We start from the raw sequence: 26,043 nt of genomic DNA on the forward strand, positions 1-26,043 counted from the left end.
TGCATTTTAGTAAATTGTTTAACACTTTCGCTACCAAGAACCCGACTGTCGGGCACACCGCTCGTAGAAGCGTAGCCGATTACATGGGGAAACCCGTATGTAGCGAAAATGTCGTAGCGCCGCGTAGAGCCCGGTTTCGAAAGTGTTAAACTTGTTCTTAAATTTGTTACTACAGTCGGCCATATTAAGTGTACTGCATAACTTGTTATTGTTTTTTTTAATTTGTTTTTCGCTCTGTATGCATTAGTTGCATTTAAACGCTTTTTCTGTTTTTATTTTTGAGTTGTTCTATTTTCTTTCTTTCTATCTGCTTTCCTTTAATTCTTTTCAACTAAGGGAAATAACAACCAAGAACGTTCGTAGTTTTTTATTTCATTTTGTAACAGACGGAGTAATTTTTGTGTTTGTGTTCAACATTTATCCAATTTCATTATTTTATTTCAAACGGTTTATTAAAAAAATAGGATACCATGGCTTATCCAATAAAATTCATGTCCCTTCAGAAATCTGAGCTTGAGTACGAGGTAGCGATACGGTGAGACCCCTGGTTCCACGGTTCAGGAATTACGTAAACAAATTGCAAAGTGTGGTCCGTTTTTTCCCTCCGAGGATATTCTTGTCAGTCCTTTTGATTTGCAAGACGACATAGATGGCGTTGCGGACGTATTAGTAAAAATAAATTCTTTTTTGGACTCCAAACCACTAATTAAAAGTACGTTGCTTCGTGCACAAAATTTAGTGCACCATTTATATCATCGGTTGAACCGTATCGCTTGCGACAACAAAGATCAGAAGGATGCTTATGATCAGTGCGTAGTTTTGTACAAAAATAGCTCGGACCGGCTTAACTCTCTTAAAGAGGCCAACATTTTGGATCCTTTATTTTCGAGTAGTACCGATGCGCCTACTGTTTTGTCTACTTCTTCATCTCCGGTTAGCGTCACGGTCACGTGCGAGGGTAGCGAAGCCAACAAATTATCTAAATTGAAGTATGACGGCACGTCCTGTGTGCGGGCGTTCATTGAACGCGTGTCTGAGTTCTGCCTCGCGAAGAATATCTCGAGTAGTAAGGTTCTTCATAATGGTACTGAGATATTTACAGGCGGCGCGCTTCATTGGTTCCGTAGCGTCAAGGGTCAGGTTGCGAATTGGGATGATCTCGTAGTTCTCTTAAAGCAGGATTTTGGTCAGGCCGATTACGATTATAGGCTGACTAATGAAATAAAATCACGTACGCAGGGGAGACTGAAAACATAATAATTTACTTGTCGGTTATGTCAGGTCTGTTTTCTCGTTTGACAAGACCCCTGCCTGAGGAGGAGAGGCTTGAGATTTTACTCCATAATATCCGTCCTTGTTATACGAGCACCTTATCTTCGGTTGCAGAGATCAAGTCTATTGAGCAGTTAAAGGCGCTTTGCCGTAATTATGAGAGTATACAGTCGCGTCTCTCTCACTTCAAGGAACCTCCAAGGGCAAATGCGGATACACTGGCTCCGGAGTTTGCATATTCTGGTGGTTCGACTAAACCTAAAACGAATTTTAGCAACAACTCGGGCTATGCTAATAGTAAGTTTGGCTACAACAGGTTTTCCCAAAACCAACAGGACAGTAGGACTTTTACTCATAATGGTAATCCTAGTAGTGCTAATTCTAAAGGCAAACCTAACTATGTGGACGCTATTGCTCCTTCTACATCTAAGACACATTTTTGTGTTAGATGTCGGGTAGACACACACTCCCTGAGACAGTGCACGGCAAGCAAGGACAAGATTGTATGTTTTGGTTGTGGTCGTGACAATGTCAAGGCTCCCGACTGTCCGAATTGTAACAAGAATAGGAAGCCTTCTCAAAAAAACTAGTAGCTCAGTTTGTGTCAAGAATACTAACATAGCCAATTTTGATAAGGATGACTGGCAGGATTGGCTACGTACAGTCAAATTATTTTTTAAAGCGTACAGGGTTGACGCAATTCTGAGAGATAAATTTGAGGGGGATGATAGTAGACCGTACGTTCAGGTTCGGATTAACGACGTAACTATTTCTGGATTATTGGATTCCGGCGCTGCGATGACGATTTTAGGCAACGGGGCTCATAAGCTGTTGGTTGACAGCGGGTTGAGGATTTTGCAGGAACCAATCAGTCCTGTCACTACAGCGGGTGGTCACCTTTTGCGCAGCGAGGGGTATATAATGATTCCGGTGCATTTTGAAAATAAGTTTCACATTCTAAAGGCTTATGTCGTACCGAGTGTTCAGAACAATCTCATCTTAGGGGGCGATTTCTGGCGTGCTTTTGAGATTTTGCCTAAATACCTTAGCAGCATTGTTTTGGACGAGTCCAAGACTGATTTTTCTATTACTACATCGGAGCAGAGTTCTTTTATTCAGGGCTATGATAGGTTGGACGATTCCCAAAAGCAGGTGGCCGATGACGTAGTTAGGCAGTTTGAGGATATTTCATTCCAACGTAAGGGTCTCGGCGTCACGGACGTAATTACACATCGAATAGATACCGGGGACTCGGGTCCCGTTAGGCAACGATATTACCGTCTTTCTCCTGAGAAGCAGCGTATATTGGTGGAACAGGTAGACGAGATGCTTTCTCTTGACGTAATCGAGCCCTGCGAGAGCGCATGGTCGTCACCGGTCTTAATTGTTAATAAAAAGGATGGTAAGCCTCGTTTTTGTTTAGACAGCCGTAAGCTGAATTCGGTAACAAAGCGTGATGCGTACAATATACCCTATATCGCCGAGATTTTGGACAACCTTAGAGATGCTCACTACCTTTCCAGCATCGACTTGTCCAAGGCCTTCTGGCAGATTAAAATAGCTGAGGAAGATAGGAACAAGACGGCATTTTACGTTCCTGGCAGGGGCACTTTCCACTTTAAACGGACTCCTTTTGGTTTAACCAACGCTCCGGCGACTCAGCAGAGGTTGGTAGACATGTTGTTTTCCGAGTTTGGGCCCAAGGTTTTCGCGTATCTCGACGACATTATAATCGTCTCGCAAGATTTTAACAGCCATGTTTCCTTACTCTTGAAAGTCTTGGATAAATTAAAGCAGGCCAACCTGACTGTTAATCTCGATAAGTGCTGTTTCTTTAGAAGCCAGCTCAAATACCTTGGTTACGTAGTCGATGGTTCGGGTTTGCATACAGATCCCGCCAAGGTCGAGGCCATTTTAAATTTCCCGACGCCTACTTGCAGTAAGGATCTCAAGAGGTTCCTTGGAACAGCTACTTGGTACCGACGTTTTGTTCCTGGGTTTAGTACCATAGCTGGGCCCTTGAATAAGTTGACTTCCACTAGGAAGGGCTCTCCTCCATTTAAGTGGACTGCGGAGGCTGAGTCTGCGTTCAGGGAACTCAAAGAATGTCTCGTTTCTTCTCCGGTTCTTTGTTGTCCCGATTATTCGAAACCATTCGAGGTTCATACCGATGCTAGCAATTACGGGATAGGGGTATGCTTACACAGACCATCGATGGAAAGGAACACCCGATCGCGTATATGTCAAAGAGCTTGTCACCAGCGGAGAAGAACTATAGCATCACAGAACGTGAGGCGCTTGCCGTCGTGACAGCATTAGAGTATTGGCGTTGCTATATAGAAAATGGTAAGACTTTCACCGTATACACGGATCACAGCGCCCTCGTGGTTTTTGTCCATAAGTAACCCAACCGGTCGTTTGGCTCGCTGGGGTGTACGTTTATCTGGGTTTGATTTTGTTATTAAACACCGCCGTGGGGTTGATAATGTCATCCCTGATGCCTTATCTCGTATTCCGGTTAGTGCTATTAATACCACAAACGTTCATTTAGGATCCACAGATAATTGGTACACAAATATATATAATGGGTGTTTGCACAACCCTATAGATTTTCCCAATTATCTCATTAAAAATGACTCTTTGTACCGTTTAACAAAGAACAAGCATGAACTTACTTCGGAGTTTTCTTGGAAATTGGTCGTTCCTGCGGAGTTACGTGAAAAGGCAATTCTTGAGAACCACGCGGAGCCTACTGCAGGGCATATGGGTATATTTAAGACTTACCGTAGATTTGCTTTGCGTTTTTACTGGCCAGGAATGTACCAGGATGTCGTTAAGTTTGTCGGATCGTGTGACAAGTGTCTGGCGTATAAGGCTCAGAACCATCAAACCTTGGGGGAGATGGGGCGACCGAAACAGTGCTCACGCCCGTTTCAAATGATTTCGATCGATTTGATGGGTCCATTGCCAACTACTAGGAGAAGGAACAACCATATATTGGTCGTTACATGTTGCTTCTCCAAGTATTGTTTGATTTTTCCGATTAAACAGGCAACTGCGGATATAATCGTAAGGATTTTAGAGGAGTCAGTGTTCCTTGTGCATGGTGTACCGCAGACGGTGTTGATGGACAATGGCACTCAATTCACTGGGAGAGTAATGGAAAATTTCTTCAAGTTGTATAGTGTTCCTAACGTTTTTTATAGCCCTAGATACACGCCTCAAGTGAATCTCGTGGAGCGTTACAACCGCACGATTATTACGTGTATTTCTACGTTTGTAGAGGATGACCATAGGTCTTGGGACGTATTTATTCCGCGGGTTCAGTTTGCCATTAATAGCTCGGTTAATGAAGTGACCAATAAAACACCTGCATTTCTAGTATTCGGTCGCGAGTTGGTGCCGTGCGGTACACACTATACGGATAACGATCTCGGCGAAGAAGTGTTGTTCCTACCACGTGACATATACGCAGAAAATCTGGGTGTCATGTCAGCCTTATTTGACGATGTGCAGCGAAGGTTGTGGCATGCCCATGTCAAGAACACGTCTCATTACAATATTAGACGTAAGCCTGCTGAATTTCAAGTCGGTGACATTGTCATGAAGCGTACCTATTTCTTGAGCGATAAGGGTAAACAATTTACCAAAAAACTAGCCCCGAAATTTATTAAGGCTCGGGTAGTTGCTAAGAAATCACCTCTAGTGTATATGTTGCAAGATTTGTCAGGTAAGGATTTAGGCACCTGGCATATAAAAGATCTCAAATTAGTTGGTGTTCATAAATAGTTTTTTTTTTGTTTTCTCGTGAGGTTATTATTAGTGTCACGTGTCCCCGTGTGGTGACGGGTTAAGAATTTCCCCACTCCTTTTCCTCCCGTGGATGTCGTAGAAGTCGACTAAGGGATATTGACTCAATTGTGATTATAGCTACTGGTTGGAGGCATTTTGCCTGCTTGCGGTATCACATTTTTTTTTTCCCCCTTCCCAATTTTTGATTGCCAAGGGCGGCATTAGGTCCTTAGTATTTTCAAGTTGCTCTCCCTACCCATTTTGGGAAGTACCTGCGTTAGTCATGATGTCGCTCCTTGAAAAACACAGTGTCATTAAATGAAAAACGTCTTTTTTGGGTACAATGGTTTAAAGTTTTGAAATTTTTGAATTGTCAAAAATTGCCATTTTTACAACAAACTTGTAATTTTTTTGGCAGTTCTTGTTAGTTTTGTGACTAAACCTGATAGATATAATAGTAAATTGTATTTTTTTTATTTTGTTTCTAAGATAATTAAGCTTAAACAAAATGGTAGTGACACTTTTCCATTTATTTTTGTTTAGGGACACATGACAATTTTATATCTTCGTTTTACTTTGTGGAAAAATGACACTATAGCCATTTTTTTATGAAATGTATCTTTTATTTCAATGAATAATTAGCAATCAAACCACCTTTTATGTATATACATTAAAATTTATTGAATTAAATGACATTCGGTCTCAAATCCTATATCTATTTAGCATTACTGCCCTTAAAAACTAGTGTAAACTCTCCTACTGGCTTGCCCTCTGAAACAATAAAATATAACTAAAAAAATATTAGAAACAAAAATCACTTTCAGTCTTGACATTTGCGTTAGTAATACAACATTTATTTTAATATCCATAAAATTCATGACATTTTATACAAAAAATTAAAATTGTCAGGAAAAAGTAACCAAAGTGCATTCAGGTTAAAATAAAAAAAAATCAAACGCAATAAAATCAACAAATATCGAAAAAAATGACTTAAAACTAACCTTAAAACCCAGTGTTCCTCCCTCTGGCCCTTCGTGTAGCTTCCATGCGATAAGTTATGGACCAGACCTTTTAGCACAACTTGCCTTGTCGCGCGCGAGTCCATACATCAAGCACGACTTCAAGTATGGACTCGCGCGCGACAAGACAAGTTATGCTAGAGGGGCTGATCAGTGTTACGATCAGTTTTTGAGGAATATTTTCCCATTCCTCAATAACTACGGCTTCCAGCTGGTTGAGGGTGGCTGGAGCAGGATCCCGTGACCAAACAAGCCGTTTTAACTCATCCCAGAGATGTTCGATGGGGTTCAGGTCGGGGCTCGTTGCTGCCACTCCATTACGGTGCATTCCGACTTCATGCAGGGAGTCCCGCACTATCAAGGCAGTATGGCAACGGGCGTAGACGTGCATGAATTGGAAATCAGGTCCAAAAAACTCAGCGTACGAGACCATACGTTCTTCTAAGATCTCCATAATGTAACTGCCTGCAGTTAAGGACCCCTCAAACCGACCACAGCCAGTGCGGGAAACACAGACGAGTTCCGTTTTGGCGTCGATGGAAATGCCGCCCCAGAGCATGCACGTAACTGACTGTTTCTTCGGTGAAGACTGGTGTAAACTGCTCTCCTTGACTCCTGTACACCCTTTTGCGTCTATAGTTGGTATAAATGATCTCCTTCGTCTCGTTGAGGAACAGAACATTCCTCTATTGCTGCAACGTCCAATCCTTAAGCCTTATGGCAATTTGATTGGGGTATTGGCTCTGGCTTCAATTGGTAGCCCCTGTCAGCTCTTCGGGGTAACATGTTCTTCTCCATCAATCTTCTTCTGATCATGGAGACACTCACTACAGTTCTTCGAGCTGTTCTAAGCAGTATCTGCAGCTCAGGAGCGATAAGAAAGCGGTTCCGCAAAGAGGCCGATACAATGTACCGGTCGTCTCTAGCGGTGGTGCAGCGTCTTCTCTCAGATCCAGGCCTCCTGATGTAGCTACTGGTCTCCAGAAACCCCAACAAGACTCGTCGCACCCGGAAACGGATTATGCTTAGGCGTTCAGCAACTTGCTACTGCCGTAGTCCGTTTAGAAGCAGTACCACCACTTGAGCTGCTTTTTCTGGTGTTTTACCCCTATTGCCTTCAAGGCTTTTTTTTCTGCAGGCGTTCGTCCTCGGTGACCTTTGGAGTGCAAAAGATCCACATGAGACCTTTACAGCTCCTTTTAAAACCGTCTGGGGTAGCACACCTAGAGTCCCATTAAAATCGCATCAATACCTTTTTTTTTTAAACCACGGCAGATTGGCGATTATTGTTTTTAAGAAAGTTGTACACATTTTCTCTTAAAGGGCTTTAATTGTACTTTGAAATGATACAAATATTGATAGATTACAGTCAATAAGATTAGAGATATTTTTGCTTGAAACGATTTTGCGTGAGGTGCGATTTTTTTTTGACGACGTGGTATACCCTAACTCAGTGTTTTTCAAACTTTATGGTGCCACGGCCCATTATGACCTCTCAAATTTTTTCGCGACCCCCATACCTCGTTTCTAATATTACCTATAACTTAAATTTTTCAGTACAGATGGTCGTTTTTTTACGCACTAGTTCGAGAAGTGGTTCATTATATGCCAGGTCGAAACTTCGGAGGCTCATCTGTACTGAAAAACGTAGCACGATACACGTGCGAAAAGGAAATTCGTAACTCGTGTCGATTTAAAACACTCCCTTCGGTCGTGTTTTAATTTATCGCAACTCGTTTCGAACTTCCTTTTTTACGCACTTGTATCGTAATGTACTATTTCAGTACAGATGGTCGTTTTTTTACGCACTAGTTCGAGAAGTGGTTCATTATATGCCAGGTCGAAACTTCGGAGGCTCATCTGTACTGAAAAACGTAGCACGATACACGTGGGAAAAGGAAATTCGTAACTCGTGTCGATTTAAAACACTCCCTTCGGTCGTGTTTTAATTTATCGCCACTCGTTTCGAGCTTCCTTCTTACGCACTTGTATCGTAATGTACCTACTATTCATACATCTTTCAGCACATCGAATCGAATCGAATTTACAACTTTTATAAATAAAAGTTCGCAAACTCGTCTATTGCAAATAGTAGGTATGCGTAGATATGGGTGTACTTTATCACTTATAACTCAGGGGTGAGATGGCTTTCGAGAGGAAGGGTTTTGACATGCGTTATAGAGCTTCAATCAGAATTATGAATATTTTTACAATATTGTTGTTGATTATGTTACGATATTGAAAGTAGCATATCTTGCCGGTATCTTTGACCACTTAAATGTTATGATCGCAAGTCTGCAAAGAAAGGGACGAAAGCATAATTAGAGAAAAAGATAAAGTTAACGGATTTCTAGCAAAAATTGAGTTGTGGACTACATTTTAACACAGCATGCAGTTTGCGTATGCGTATGCAGTTTGATTATTTCCCTTGCATGGCTAAAATCATTCAAGAAATATCATCAGGATATGGTGGAGAGCTTGCAAAGTTTAAAAAACCACCTCCAAAGTTATTTCTCAACTAAAACATTGATTGGTGATGGAAAGTTGGATTTGAATAATGAATGAATATTTTTTTAAATATTAAGTCCGTTGAGTTGCTGGCCGATCTCAACGCCTCGGTGAAAGAAGCACCATTTCAATTGATGCGTTCTGGGTTAAAAGAATGGCTGCATTTAGTAAAAGAAGCCCTTGAAGTTTTGATCCCATTTGCTACTTCATATTTATGCGAGCTGACGTCTTCAACAAATAAACACAATTTATTTATTTATCATAAAAATAGTTTTTTAAGGTTAACCTTTTAATTTTCAAGAATTTGACTTTTTTAAGTTAAAAAAAACGTAACCAGTTTATCATAAAGCTGAACTTCGCGACCCCCCTGGATAGATGCCGCGACCCCCCTGGGGGTCGCGACCCACACTTTGAAAAACTTAGGGCCTAACTTATGCGAAGTTTAGTCGGCCGCTTGAAATGTGCATGCTCGTGGCGATGTAGCAAATAGGTGATCTAGATGCTGGTGTGTTTATACTATTGATGATTGCTTTGAATTTTTGAGCCTTGAATATCGTTGAGCCATTTTTTACTGTAACAAACAAATATACTTATTTATGGCTAATAATTTAATTATATTAATGCACAAGAAATTTATCCACTAGCAATCATAGTTTTTATATTGTATCTTAAATTAATAATTGTGTCTTGTAGATCACAAAAATAGCAATTACTTCGTAAAAAATGATTATACAAAAAATAACCTTCATTTTTATTAGCGCTGTTTGTAGGTATTTTACAACAAAATAGATTAAAATGTCTTTTTCATAGGATTTTATCAAAATTGTGTAGGTTTATGTGCTAAACTTAAATGGAAAAATGGTATTAAACGTAATATGTCTAGAAGGTAATTAATCATTAACTGTTTTGTAATTTTAATTACCGCAAAGCATAACATAAAACTTAAAGTGACAATAATCAGTCAACGGGTTTAAAGCTACCATTACCAGTTAAAGTGGCTTTAAACTCATAACAGCAGTATTCCATTTCTTTGCAAGCGTAATTATGGTAATTCATACAATCAAAAATGACACTAAACAGATAATGGCGATTCATTCATGCAAATTCTTTTTAGCGAGTTAAGACCATAACGTCATTTTAAGTAAAAGTACAGTACAACTTTATTTTTAACCTGCATTAAGCCTAATAGTTTAAAGCCAAACCGTCATTACGTGCACAGTGTCACTATACCTATCTCAAAACGTTTAGAATTGTTAAAGTACTAGTGTCATTATAGCAAAAATTACACTGTTACTTTAAAATGAAACTCAATATTGAATAGTTATTACAAGTTCAAAGTGACACTTTAAGGATTGATACAATGTTCCATAAGAAAATTGTCATACTTACCATTCAATCTCGCGGAACACCGTCACTAAACACAAAATGACAACTTTCGTCTTAGAGTTCACTACATTTTGATCGGCGTCCAGGTCATTAATGCAAACATGACATTGTTCCCGTCCCCCACGCGTCTATTCCCACTATTCGCCATAGTGACATTAGCGCCCCCTGTCGCCTCTAAGCAAGCTAAATTGATAGGTGTTTTTGCATTGCGTTCGTTATGAACGCGCGACCTAGATGGCGTTGTTAACTAAAAACCTATTGTTTTTGGATAGTGTCACTATGTTTTTCAAGGAGCGATGTATGTTTGCTTGTTGTGTATCAATTTAATTTCAAAATATGCGTGTTACCATCTTTAGGCAAAAGCACGTGTAGGGTCTCAAGTTCTTGTAACAGGTTACCTCAGTATTTTTTTTTGCTATTGAGCGTTAGTAATTTTATTTCATTTTCCCAAATAGTTACTAATGTATTCATGGAAGCGTGATGTATGAAAGATTATTTACGAAAGCGTATCGACAAGTGCTTAGCTCTGCGGATTTTATTTCATTAAGATGACCTAAAATCCTTGACCACGCGCCGGGGTATTGTAACGTAAATACGTTACGTAACCTAGGTTACATATATATTAAGAAGTTTTATTGATTCATAGCTAACTTACATTCCAATATAAACGTAATTAATTCGTATGGAAATGACGGCTGATAGAGAGAAATGGAGGAAGATGATCTGCTGCGCCGACCCCAAATAATGGGAAAAGGGCAAGGGAATGATGATGATAAACGTAATTAATTCATAAGAAACACTTACCTGCTTATACTAGATACGAATAATTAAAAGCGATACATTCAAATCGTAATATTTAAGTTATAATTGCATCCTGATCCTGACCTATGCATTGCGCACTTTACCTTGCGCGACATTCCTTCGTTGTAAAACCGGCCGGTGGCGCTCCCCGCCCCGCGCCTTACTCCACCGCTCCCGCGCGGCTTCACAGCTCGGGGCAGACAGATTGAGACATCGGCGCCGGCGCACGTTTGCTTTGCTCAAAGCTCGCGACTATACATGTAGCCGGCGTGATTTTAAATTTATTTAATTCCTAATACGTCTTAGTGCTCGTTTAGTACCAAGTAACGTTTGTATTTAGTGTTTAAATCCCCAATTGGGTAAGTGTTGAACAATTAATACGCTTTCTTTAGCAAGTAAATTCAAATGTCATTCCTAACGGTTCTTTCCGTTATGATTTTTCTTTGTTCGATTTTGCGTGCCGCTCAATTTAATTGGCTTGTATTTAATTAAACTTTTAGAATGTGCATTGCACTCCTGTTGCATTTTGTTCTAACGTAAATTGCTTTCTTTAGCAAGTAAATTCAAATGTCATTCCTAACGGTTCTTTCCGTTATGATTTTTCTTTGTTCGATTTTGCGTGCCACTCAATTTAATTGGCTTGTATTTAATTTAACTTTTAGAATGTGCATTGCATTCTTGTTGCATTTTGTTTTAACGTAAATTGTAAATCTTTTAAATTTATAATGGCAGTTAATTTCCGTTAACTTTTTAAATTCAAAATTTGACCGTTAGATTCAACTTTCACTTTTGCATTGTAGCTTGTTTTTTAAAACAATGGTTTTTACAAATGTAAACTCCGTCTGATTGTACCAACCCGCACTTCACCAGACTTTTACCTTCTTTATCACGCAGTACTTTCTTCCTGCTTTGCTTTTGTCTTGCCGGGTACAGTCAGCGGAGAGATGTGAGGAACATTATTCTCATTTTCTGGAAATAAATTCCAGGGAGCCATATTACGGCTGGAACTACAGCCCAGGCCGGGTTACGACGGTTCCGGAACCTCTACACAAGTTCCGGCAGATCCGGAGCGGAGCGGCTGACGTCCCTCGGCGCGTTCCGTCTTCAGCCCGCAACGACACCAGCAGCTTCAGGGGAGTACTTGCGTGGTGGACCTGACCTCGGAGCAAAATCAGTATCGGCCTTACGAACCCACACCTAACGACCTTTGTTCGTGTGCTCACGCGGAGTTACGGCGAGAATAAACCAGTTCTTTATTTTAACTCGTTTGTTTTATTCTATCTCGCCGTCAACCGTAGCAAGTCTACTGTTAAAGTTTACTGGCGGCGTAGCTGAATGGCAATCGTCGACGCCAGACGCCGACAAAAATGCAGTCTGGTGCAATACGCAAGAGCGATAAAGCTATAGCTATAGCTACGAAAAAAATATATAGCTACGAAATAGATATTATCGTGAGCGTTTGTGCATACGTTGTGGGTACGTACCCTGATTACCATAGTGTTTTTTTTTTTAATTACCTACATCTCGTCGCAGTATAATAATACTACGAAAGCGTTTCCCCGCTAGAATTAAAGGCTGAATGCGTGACTATTCAACAGCGGCGAATACTAAAAAAATTACTTTGAGCTTGTTGCCAAAGTTTTAGTAGATCGTTTTTAAGCAAATATTGTTTCTTTATTACAAAACTGGATATAAAATAGTCTTGTTCTTTTTTGTTTCTAAGATAGCTTAGATAAATAATACACTGCATTAAACTAATGTCTATTCTATGCCATATTAAGTACGTTTTGACACATTTTTCCAGTTTTTAATTGTAAACTTAGCACAACATTTGTATCATTTCGGTTACAATTACGCCCCGGTTTTGTATAAAAATCATCTAAGACCGTCATTTACGACCCTATCAAATCATGGGTGTAAAGGACGTTAATAGCTTTTGACGTGTCCTTTACAACCATCTATCTTCTAAATCGTTTAGTTTATCACTACGGTTGTTACACTAGGTTAAAGATACTCGTAATCTGCATATTTTTCTTATACACGTCACAAATATAGGCCAAAAAAACAAAAAAGTGGGTTTATCTTTCTCTTGGAAACCTGCATTATATGTCCTTTACGGCATTAATGACTTGATATTTACGCCCCTTCAGAAAAGCTATTTTTGCAAGTCCATAGTAGAAAATCTTGGTCGTAAAGGCAACTTTTTAAGAGATATCGAAATTTTAACTACACAGATCGATAGCGCTTGAAATTCTGAACAAAACTGTATATATAACTCATTTTCGCCAAAATGTCCTTTACGCCAATTGAACCCAGAGGTATCGACATCTTTATACACAAATACATGTTCATAATTTTATTGATATTTGCATCGTGTACCACATGTAAGTACAGTCAACCAATTTGAATCCTAGGCCACTGTAGAACATTTTCACAGTACTTAAACATCAAAGTGACTTCTACGGCTAATAAAGCACGGTGTCAATAAGACAGGGCTAGAGTGACCTAGGATTCCAATTGGTTTACTGTACATGCGGTGTAAAGGCTTATTAACAGTGATCGGAGATTGGGATGCCACACTGCGGGATGTCAAGTAGAATCTGTGATATGGATACGCCGTTAGGCCCGTGATCACCCGTGAATCACATACATATTTTATTTTAAGTGAGGACTTTAATAAACTAATGAAGAAAAATGAATTTAATAATTAACATTGATGATTTGATGACGCATTTAAAGCTTTCACTCTTTAATAGCAATATTTTTTTTTTCAGTAGCCTACCTAGTGTCCCACTGCTGGGCAAAGGCCCAATAGCAATATATTGACAATTAATATATAATATGAAGCTAATATTATGATAAAAAAATGATTTTTATCTAACCACATAAAGCCTGGAATCCCGAGGCATATCCATACTAGCATAATGACTGAGGTCACTCACCCCGAGTGACATCCAAATCCCCGATCACTGCTTATTAAACACACTGGAATTTAATCGATCTGTGTAAATGGTCGTATTAATTTTAGCTTTATTTACTATCAGTAAATAGTACCTCTTTTATAATAACTATCATTAAACAAGCCGTGTAGACTGTAGGTAGGCTGCAGTTAATTGGTAGGCAATTTTCGCGTCCATGTCATGCGACCGTTCTATTCATATTGTATTGTAATGCAGGCGCATGCAATATTGCATGTGAACTTCCGCATAATGACTGGGATCAAGAACCTTTAAATAGGTATATCAATATCATGCCATTTTATGTATTCATTAATGTATATTCCGGCCTAGATATCCATGGGAGGAACCCGTGGACTTAAATCTACATGAACGCTATGTACTACGAAAACTGCAGATAACCACCGTAATCCGTGGCAAGCAGTGGTTTTGGGGACCAAGACATATTTTGCGTCCCTCCGCTAGAGCACAGTAGAATAAAGAGTACTATCGTACAGTATGGCCACTCCCGCACCCCGCTGAAAGTGCCACCCACCCCCTCTCGGTTACCTCACAGTTATCGCCTGTGAAAAACGCGAGTCAACCTGTCATATCTCACTCGTACAAACATGGTACGCGAGCTTAGAATGTGTGTTGGAATGCGCCTCTTTCATAATAATTTGATCTCCAGTGTCTGAGATGTGGCTAGAGACAGGTATGTTAGTATTAAGTAAAGAAAACATCACTATACATTATAATTCTGTAGCTATTGTTGCTCAGTTTACATATGCTACATGGTTCCCCTTGTTTTGGCATAATTTTATAATCAAGAATTCTTTTTGGCATAATCTATATTGGCATAATTCACCTTTCGCATAATCTGTTATGGCATAGTATAGTTACGCATAATTTGTCTAGGCAAATTTTTGTGTGTCCGAATATATTTCGTGCATAAAGGTTATTCGCCGAAAGGTTTTTATGCATAAATTATTTGTGCATAACATTGTTTACTCGAAATTTACCACGCAGAATGATTATCATAGGTAATTTACTATATTATTGCTGCAGTTCTAACCTAACTCAACCGACATTCTTGATAAAATTTTGTATTTATTGAGGTCGCAGTTCTAACCTAACCTAACCGACTCTTCCGACAGCATTAAAAATGGGTGGTTTATTCTGATTTTAAGAAATATGCCAAATACAATTATGCGAATCAATTTTATTCATAAACACAATCGGCGTAAACAGTATTATGCGAACTTATTTTCGGACAAAGTAATATTCGTATTAGTTTATATGACAAAAAAGTTTTCTACCAAATTAACATTCGTCGAAAACCGATTATGCGAAGCCTGTTATGCGAAAATCGTTTCGGACAATTAAAGGTATGCCAAATAGAGGGAACCCATGCTACATATGTGTGAAGTGCGAAAAGATTTTCGTATTGTTACGGGAACATACGAACGTGTCGTGTTATTTCAGTCACTCTCAGTACAATAATATGTACAGACATTGACTGAACTAGCATGACAAATGCTTACGTGTCTGGAAAAATACTAAAGAAACCCTTTTCTCACTACATCTGTACTAATGCTAATATAAGGTTGTGAATTTAACAAGCCCCAATACACACAACCTAAAAAGATCAGTTTTACGAGGTCTACTAATCTACCTACAAAATTATCCCTTTATCTTCTAACATCAACCTAGCGATGCACAATTAACCTTTCGTATGCGTCTGTCAAAAAATTGTCATTAATATATTAGTCATAATAACTACATGTTAAAGTTGAAACAATATGGAGCAGATCTGCTCCTAAGCATACGAGAGGTTAAGGACTACTAACCCTACTAATAAGGGTCCATAATTAACACTATTTATCTCAGAAAAGGGTTCTATCATCGACTCGAAGGGTCTAACATCCAAATCACCCCACGCTCATGCAAAGTACTTAGTAAAAGTGCAAAAATTGACACTTATCACAAAAAAGGGTTAAGGGTATTATATCTGTCTACTAAATCACCCACGCACATCCAAGAGCAGTATCTCTGCAAAAACTGCTATAAGATTGGCGAACAATCGCACCATAAGAATGGCCCTGGTCCCAATAATCCATACTAATATTATAAACGGGAAAGTTTGTGTGTCTCTCTGTTCGTCCGTCTTTCACGGCAAAACGGAGTGAGGTATTGACGTGATGGTTTAAGTTGAAATAGTTGAAGAGGATGGAGAGTGACATAGAATAGAATAACACGGGTAAGACAAAATATACATAATAACAACAAGACATAAAGGAATGAAGTGCCACGAAATGGCCTCATCTCAGCGTGTTGCTGGTGATTTCCAGTGCTGATGTTCCGATGAGATTATAGGCTACTTTTCGCCTCTTTCTAACCCTACATCCCTTCAATGAGGGGTGGAAGTTTGTATTGAGCATTCAGCAAATTTTGGAATTTAATGCGAGTAAAGCCGCGGGAAAAAGCTATTATGTATTCTATATGTCTGTCTTTCTAACCCAAGCTCATCCAAAGAAGGGAGTAAAAGTGAAAAACCTGCCATAAGACTCGCAGGTAATCGCACTGGCAACCCCATTCGTGCCAATGGACACGAGTTGGCTCGTTCCACTGAGTGCTTTGCTGAACGCCGTAAAGGTATGGCAATTAACATTACTACGGCGCTTAGTGATGTGGAATCCAGCTCGATCGGGCTTCGAGAATTGCTCGTTTCGTTTCGGCTTTAGAGCTGAGCTGAAACGAGCTCGTTATGTGGAACTACCCTTAAAAACAAAAGCAGTCTGCAGTAAAAGGAGGATTTGTACACTAATTGAGCACGTCATTGAAATAGGTACGCCGTTAGATTCGTGAAAAAAGGAGGGATTAAAGGAAGCAATTTTGGTCACGTACCTTTCACGTACCAAGTCAATTGGTGACGTACCTTTTAATTTATTTTTGAACTCCCGATTTAATTTTATATTTAACAGCTATCAGTCACATCACTAATAATGATACAGTTCCTGAATATGGGACTGTGTAAGGAAAGCATTAATACGGTAGTCATAATATAATAAATACTGGTTATTAGCTTAATAAAACATTAAATAGTAAACCGAAGCTAAATATCTGAACATAAAATATAGATTTAAGTGTTATGAAAGTGTGCATGACATTATACCTATATAATCTTGTTTCTACATTTTTTCAATCATCGATATCAGTTACGTATAAACCACTTACTCGTATTATAGTCCTACACATCTTAATGTAGCTAATTAATAAGTTATTTGTATATTTATTCGTTAGTTTTAGTCTGCACATTTTTAGGTGGGGTACTTTTCTCAGTACTTTGGCTTATTTCTAAGATATTTATTACAATACAAGGGGCTTTTTTCTGAAATATGTTTGACCCATTTGTATATAATACCAAAATCTGGGCGACCGAGCGTCGCTCGGTTCTATTTTAATATATCACGTCTTTAGATAAAAAAACTCTTATAAATACAAAAACAAAAAAAAAGACAAAAAACAAAAACTTAATTTCTGGCCGGGATTCGAAACCCTGACACCTACGATCTATCTGCGTACATAACACCGACCTCGTACGACTAAGCTAAGCGGAATCGATGCGCGCGCGGCGAAATTAACGACCATATTTTACGTTTACTAACGCGAAAGAAAAACTCATGAAAACTCGAAAATTCGCGTTTTCCGGGATCTAAGGTTACGCTAGATCGATTTTTCACCCCCGAAAACCCCCACATAACAAATTTCAGCGAAATCGTTAGAGCGGTTTCCGAGATCGTCGGTATATATAAATAAATTCGTTTAAAAGTATAAGATTTATTAACTTTTTTTCGTTATCATTCTTACTAAAGTTTCTTTCCTTCTACGAATGTCCAGCAACAACTAATTCATGGCGCAATCCTTGCTCACTTAACGTCTCTTTCGGAGAATACTTCCATACGTTATTATCTCTTTGGCAATAATTCATCTGGTAGAAAGAGATACCAGAATTTCCAGAAACTAGTATAAGATTTATTTTTTAACCTTGGGATTAATAAATTAAAGCAACATTGTACAGTTTTATCATAATGGAAACCTTTTTTATCGTTTGATGTACAGTTATTACATTCCAAAATAATGCTTATGTCCACTCAGAATCACAAGCGCTAAGGCAGAGTAAGTTTTCAATTTTGCGGGAGAAAAATGGTCATGATAATCTTATGAAATAAAACTATGGAAACGGATTATATCGCGTATAATGAATTTACTATTCATCCCGACGTTTCGAACACTTTACAGCATTCGTGGTGGCCCGTTGATCACGAATGCTGTAAAGTGTTGGAAACGTCAGGATGAATTGTAAATTTATTACCGATATAATCCGTTTCCATAGTTTTATTTCATGAATAACTATCGCGGTAACCGAAGACAATATCATGATAAACTTAGTCATGTCTAGAATCTTTTCTTAGATTATGTTTAAAAAATGTTTTATTAATTATTCTAAGGTTAACTGGAAGAGATCCCTTAAAGGTATCAGCTCGCCTTTATAGATAACCATTATAATTATTCTCTGTACTTTTAATTTGCTCTGTGCAATAGTGTTTAGGTATTACTACTGCTATTATGATTCCATTTCTGCTATCACGTTAACTCGTTAAGGTTAAAATAACAGTGGTCAATTGATTATCAGAAAATGTTTCGAGTTAAGCTATCCGTTTAAAGGTAAACATGACGTTGATTTTAACGAGCGACCTGACTCAATGTGCCGTGTCTTATCTATTTCTGTCGGCCGACTAGTTTCCGTCACCGATCGAGGCCGGGCTGTTGTAAAAATTGACCTTTAAATCTTGTTACTGGTTAAATTGTAAGATAAAACCTTAATTCCATGTTACAGGTGAAATGGTTACTGATAAATAAATAATTATGGGGACATTCTTACACCAATTAGTTTACATACATACATACATACATACAATCACGCCTGTATCCCATAAAGGGGTAGGCAGAACACATGAAACTACTAAAGCTTCAGTGCCACTCTTGGCAAATAAGGGGTTGAAAGAAAACGAAACTGTGACATTGCAGTGACAGGTTGCCAGCCTCTCGCCTACGCCACAATTTAACCCATATCCCACAGTCGCCTTCTACGACACCCACGGGAAGAAAGGGGGTGGTGAAATTCTTAACCCGTCACCACACAGGTAATTAGATTAGGTTAGTTTAATCCCACGGTAATTTGAATAAGACTTGTATCTACCCAGACTATTCAAGATCTTATTTGTGCATAACCGGATGAATGCCGATTGTAAGTACAGACCGGTCAACCAAATCTTGGCACTAAACAGGCGGCAAATTTGAAAAATGTAGGTCTCATCAGCCTCTTGACTTCATACAGCGCTTGCCTTATTGATAGTTCATATTAATGGGGAAATACATTCGCATTTTGATTGTGCAACAATCATAATGCGAATGCAGCATGCATTAATGTAACAATAATATGATAAAATTACAAGTTGACTGTAAATAGAACAAAGCAATAATGCGAATTCAACAAGTTGACTGTTGATAGAACAAGCACGTACTGTAACTAGAACATGATAAAACAACAAGCTTATTATATAGATTCAACAAGCTAAACTAACCAACATGGTAAGTAGCTTGTTAAATCTACAAGTTACACTTAACGTAGAAACAACATGATACAGTATCATGTAAAAACAACATGATAAGTAGCTTGTTGAATCTACAAGTTACACTTAACGTAGAAACAACATGATAAGTAGCTTGTTGAATCTACTAGTTACACTTAACGTAGAAACAACATGATACAGTATCACGTAAAAACAACATGATAAGTAGCTTATAGAATTAACAAGTTAGATTTCACGTTAAATTAAAATGACAAGTAACTTGTTGAGTCTACTAGTTACACTTAACTAAATCCAACTTGTTGTTTGAACCAAAGAGCACGTAGGCGCTATTTTATTAAAACTGGTTGTATTTTCTCTCAGTGTAGGTCCCAAAAAGCTAAATATTCCTACGCACAGTTCCAATCTGTTTAATACACTTAAAACGATAACTAGCTGATTTCACATTCAAATCCCAATTACCTACTCATTTCGATTGCAGTCAAATGCGACCGATCGCTAACGAATTCATGATCCATATAGCTAATATGCGAATGTGGACCGCTCTATTTTAGATCATCCCGTTTTAATGACAGCTTGTAATGTAAATAACTTTGGTTTTGGTAAATCAGGGAATTACTATAGCGGTCAACCGAATCATGGCACTACAAAAAGGCGCGACATTAGAAATTTTCTATGGGATTAAACCGCTCCTACAAATAAATTTGTTAGTAGTTATACGTTTGACGTGTCTGTCTATTTGTCTGTCTGTCTGTGTGTGTGTCTATCTGTAGCATCGTAGCTCCCGAATGGATGAACATGATTAGATTTTTTTTGTTAGAAAGCTGAGTTAGTCGTGTTCTTAGCCATGTTTCATGTAAATCGGTCCACTATGTCGGGGTTTTTTTTTCAAAATCATTTTTCACAGTCACAAGCTATGATTAGTTTTATTGGCGGATAATTCAAATAGTCATATGTTTTATGTTTTAAGATTGTAATATGTTGTAATGTGATATTGAATAAAACATTTGTGACATTATCTCGTTAAAGGGACCTCATTGTCTATGGTGCTTACGGCGTTATGAGCGATGTTCGTGTACAAATACGACGCCGCGGGATGTAAGGTCCATCAACAATAAGGTCCCTTTGCCAAGATAACGTCACATTTAGACATTGTCTATGTCTATCCATCATCTGACCGCAGCCGACGCGATCGGAGATCGATTAGCATGATGGACGACGTATTACTTATTCAAATATCGTAACAATTAAGTGGTTCCAAGTCAATACATCAATACAAATTAGGAATAGTAGGCTTAAAATTACACATTGGAAAAAGATTATATGAGCTAGCCCGTAGGTGTCCGCGTCTGTATAACGTCATAGTAAATGGTTTACCAAATGTCACATTAGATGGCACTGAACCAGCTAAAAACTATAGTCCACAATAGTTATTTGTTATACAAGGGGGCAAAGTTGTATTTTAACGCCGAGTGTGGAATTGAAAAACGAGCAAGTGAAAGGATTCTATAGTTGAACCACGAGCGAAGCGAGTGGTTCGAGAATAGAATCCTGAACTTGCGAGATTTTTAACACACGAGAAGTAAAATACATTTGCACCCGAGTGTAACACAAAACTTTTCCCCTCACTATACCGAGGAAACTACAACGCAAAAAATGCGTTTATCACTGCTTCCAGTAGTTCCACAGGTGGTAAATCATCTTTATTATTCACCTACTTTTATCAATTTTAAAGCAGTTAATTTGGCTTTATTCAAGGTCAAATTACTTTACCCACTAGTGGATAAAATGCGTTTTTACCCGCTGGTATTAAAGGACAAAACACGTGTTTCCGAGCTAGTGAGGGGAAAAATTCTTGTTATGTTTGTCTATACCTAATTCTCAAAGTTTATTTTGAACAGGATTGGCTTATATATGAATGTTAATGGTTGTTTCATTCGGCTAGAGGTATCTCTTATCCGTTAATTTCTACATTTTAATTTTTTCTTACATTTTCGGCCCCAGTTAATAAAGCTTGCACGCATCCGAATATAAATATGAGCTTCTCCCCTCTTAGTAGTTATATCTAACGATGATAAAAACGCATCTAATATCTAATAATATCAGATATGCTTTGTAAGCCATACAAAAACACGAGAATAGTTAATATTAAACCGATAAATCAAAACCGTGCTCTCACGGGGCAGCTTCGCAAAAGTGCTGATATTTTATTCATGATACTGTTCCTATTGAGAGAAAAAAATCATAACATTTCATATAAGTTATGTATTCTTATTGCCTTTTTCTTTGAAGCGGTTCCATCGATACTTTTATTTGCCTTGTGCCGTACCAGTCGTTGGTTTCGACACTCGCGATACTATTTTATGAGCACTTTCTTTTTTAAAATACTTGTGTTTCGAAGTTACAGCAAAATTCTCGACGCTTTTGTTGGATAATAAAAATGTAGGTGAGTATTTCTAAAATCATTTCTTGCATCTGGTGGTAAAAAATGTGCTTTAAAAATGTTGTAGATTTTAAGTTATGTCGTCACCGTTTTGTATTTAAGGATGTTGAAAATTCACTTTTCTTTGAAATTCTGATTATTATTTTTGCTTTTATTACAAGCAAATGCCGACGACAAAGCATTTAATAAATGAAGTAGATGACAGCAAGTTGGATTAAAATTGTGGACGATTTAAATCGCTCCTCTTAGCTCTCATTTTCTTCTCCCTTTAAATTTTTGAAAATATGATGTTTTAATTTGATTCTATTATTCACCTGAGCGCCAGATCTTGGCGTTTTAATGCCGATAAGGAATTTTAAAATAATAAATATGTTTTCTCTACGTTTCTTGATATAAAAGGTCTTCATGTTGTTTATTTACTTACCACAACTTGGGGTTTTTTTCTTTATATTCTATACCTTGCAGTTTCCGTGTTAACTTACCTGTAACAATGTATAAAAACATGAGTTTTCCAAATTACAAATATTTCAAAATAACGTAAAATTTGGCGTCTTAAATATTTGTAGTAAGTACCTATACTTAGTTAGGTACTCCAAGAATTAATCTTCTTACATACGAATCTCGTCGATTCGAGTCGTCAAATTCATAAGTATGTGTACATTTTTCACCTTATTGTAACGAGCTAGTACACATATTTATGAACTCGACTGTACATAAATATCAGCCCAAACCGGCAGAATTGTCTCTTAAAATAATGTTCTTAATATTAGCAGTGTACTACCTACGTTTGATTTGGCCAGTTAAATAGTTACACTATCGAATAGCTAGCAGGAAATTGTAATCTTAATATTACTAATCGGGGTCTCTTGTAATCAGTAAGAATAATTATATTTTAATAGACTTATCAAAATAACTTTTGAATACATACAATGTCTACACTCGAAGTACATAGTTAGTATAGATGTAGTGCAAAAGCTTTTCCTTCGTATTTTTTCCGGAAACATTCGTATTTGTCATGCTAGTTCAGACAGTGTCACTACGTCTTGTACTGAGACTGACTGAAATAGCACACGTTCGTACGTTTCCGTAAAAATACGAAGGAAAACCTTTTCGCACTACATCTGTATCTATTTATTTACCCAGTTAGTTACAGTATCGAGTGGCTCGTTCTCCATCGATCAAGTTCGATTAATTTAGTCGCCGACCTTTGTGTGGAATGCACTCGAGTCGATGTCGCATCATGCAAGCACTCGGGACTCAAGCACTGTCGTGAAAGGGCTTATGTCTGTTCTATTCGATTTGTGTATTTGTATTGTAGTGTGTTGTCTAACGTTACACGCCAGCTGCTTATACAAGGAAGAACCTAGATTTAAAATTGTATATATTTTGTTAGTAAGCGACCTGTTTGTAGCCATACGATTAAATATATGTGTCGTTATCTGGGTAAAGGGATCTTATTGTAGATGGCGCTTACGTCCCGCGGCGTCGTATTTGTACACGAACATCACTCATAACGCCGTAAGCGCCATCGACAATAAGGTCCCTTTACCCAGATAATGTCAAAAATAAGGTGAGGTGAGGCAGTGTGAGTGAGTAGTTTCACTCACAATACAGTACAGATTGAATAGTAGCGTATCAGACAACGATGGATATATATAATTATCGTTCTCATACCTAAAGAGTAAACTGGAGGTAATCCGGCAACGCACCTCCAACACCTCTGGTGTTTCGGGTGTCCTTAGGCGGCAGTGATCGCTTACCATCAGGCGACCTGTCTGCTCGTTTGCCTCCTATCCCATAAAAAAAAGACCACGAAGGAAACAGTCATGTACAATGACCAATAAAATTCTGTTGCTAATTAAGAGCCCGTCACGATGGGTAAAAATTCAGTATCTGTCAAATTACCCCATTTACACACACTAACGCACGTCACACTCACCAACATACTTTTCGCACACTACCGCAATTTACTGGAAAAGGTCAGTGACCTAAGTGAGAGGAACTTAAGACAGTCTATAGTTTCACTGAAGATCAGTTGTAACGTTAAAATCCCATCAAAACCAAAAAAGGGAAATATGAGCCAAGTTCAATATTATAATTATATGCCTTGGTTGTTGGCGTCAACGACAAAAGCAGTGAGATCTAAACGGGTGCCAAGTTCAATGGCAGTCCTCAAAATGTTTTATGACAATTGATGACATAAAATATCATTTCTTATAACTTTTCGTTACAAATAATAAGACATAAACAAGAAGGAGATCCAACGAAATGGTCTAATCTTCCGATCAGACCATCCGGTGAAACAATCACGACAGGCACATATGTATGTCACAAATATCAATATAAGAGCCAAATTTAAGATATTTATGTGAAATAGTTTTTGTTGTGAGGACGCCCATAGAGGCTCCAAATAGTTCGTGTAATATTACACACGATGTTGTCTGCCAGTTCGGTTACTTGAACTTGGCTTGACACGCTGCCGTGTGTTTAGATTGCGGACAGTGTCAATTTAGTGTTACTATCTCACACGAATTGACTCCGATTATATTTCAAAATAAATGTGTGCAAACACCATATAAAATCAAAACAACTCTGGTGTAAAAAACAGTGCTTCGTTTATTCTAATTATAAATGGTTAAACCCTTTTCCGAATGAATTAAAATAATTCACTGTTCCTGATCGGTTTAGCCATTATAACATCCGTTATAAATGCACTGAGACAATGGTTGAGGTTATGTATGAACAGAGGTTGACAGTCAGTTTACATGTAAAATTGTTGCCATATATAGAATTCTTCATTAAAATAATAATTTTCAAAATTTAGTTAAAGTTATCTGAATCTAAGGTTACGTGCCCCGTGTGCAAACACCATTTAAAAATTATATTGAACGTAAGAAGTTAAGTCATACAGAACAATTTTGTGATAAGATAATAAGTATTACAATTAATAATTTCGCCATTTACGTAAATAATCGTTTATAGAATATAATTATAATGATTAGTTCTGTTAGTTTTTTCATACGCCACACTGAATGTCTCTTCGCAAAAGAGAATGTTACACACACTGACACACTAACTAATGTGACCAGTATAATGAAAATAAAGTCCAACGAGTTAAAATTAATTTTAAAACTCTTTCATTTTAATAAAGTTTAGAAGACAAAAAATACCTATATTTCTTATCTTGTATTAAAGTTACATATATTTTTTTATTTCTCAACAATAATAAGTAGTAAACAACACAAATAAAAACGATTTTAAACTGAGACTCTTTTAGACGTGACGATATTTATTTACCTTATTACTTTTGAATACATTCATAGCACTGGCAATCTTTTTGTATCCGTATATGATTTCCAGTGTCAAAAACAAATGTCATTGGAGCAAATTTGGCGACACGTCTGCTCCGAACGAGCCCGATCGGGCGTCTGACTCAATAGAATCTGTTCGCAGTTTTGACGTTTGTATGGAAAATTTACGAAAGTTTATAATCAACATTGATTTTATTCGTTCTCTTTGTAAGGAAAAATATGAAAAGGTAATAATTCTGTAGTCCAGTTATCTAGCTGATAAAATAACATTATTTTAAAACTAAAACACGGTCGTACATATTCAAATTTATGAAGATGCCGACAGGGGCCGACCGCATTTTAGTTACAACTTTTAGTAAGTATGTATCTAAAATTGGAAGTGTTTCCTGATTTGTATTACACACTATTTTGCATACATACTTAAAGTTTATAATTATCAAGAAAGCCTTTTGTTTGCCTAAAAGGTTTTCGAAGTAATTGCCATTTGATTCCAAGTATTTTTAGACAAATATTGATGTCGTTTAACTTCCATTTACTGTATTTTAGTAGCATGATAACACACATGTAAACTACTGAATTTTTAGTTTAGGATATAAGTAATGCGACAACATCAATTTTAGCAGCCTAAAGTATACAAAATTGAGCTCAGCTCACTCAAACGTGAGCACTATTTGCGGGTTTTCTTAAACTAGCGTCAGGAAAAAATTCATAATTAATTCAGGGAGTAACTTTTCCTTGATGATAACTACTGATTTTGTAGATAAGAATACGCGCTGTTTAAAACAAGTTCTTTTCTTATCAATAAGTATATACTGAAACTAAAACCGGACGTAGAAAACTACCAATTTTACGATTTTCTACTTTTTGATATTGACGGCCTCTTAACATATAATTCGGAGCTTGTAACATGAATGAAATTAT

General features: G+C 37.7%; 1 protein-coding gene and 1 long non-coding RNA gene across 2 annotated transcripts in view; one reads left to right on the forward strand and one right to left on the reverse strand.

Annotated features, from left to right (window-relative positions):
* The window catches only part of LOC125233195 (voltage-dependent T-type calcium channel subunit alpha-1G), a 294,775-nt gene that overhangs the window by 161,734 nt on the left and 106,998 nt on the right, over positions 1 to 26,043 (reverse strand). The gene's annotated exons all lie outside the window — the stretch shown is intronic.
* On the forward strand, positions 10,757 to 12,040 carry LOC125233199. Its single transcript, XR_007177834.1, has 2 exons — positions 10,757 to 11,137; positions 11,765 to 12,040. It is a non-coding gene; the product is annotated as an uncharacterized LOC125233199 (long non-coding RNA).

The sequence above is a fragment of the Leguminivora glycinivorella genome, chromosome 14 (assembly GCF_023078275.1).
Source record: "Leguminivora glycinivorella isolate SPB_JAAS2020 chromosome 14, LegGlyc_1.1, whole genome shotgun sequence".
Lineage (NCBI taxonomy): Eukaryota > Metazoa > Arthropoda > Insecta > Lepidoptera > Tortricidae > Leguminivora > Leguminivora glycinivorella.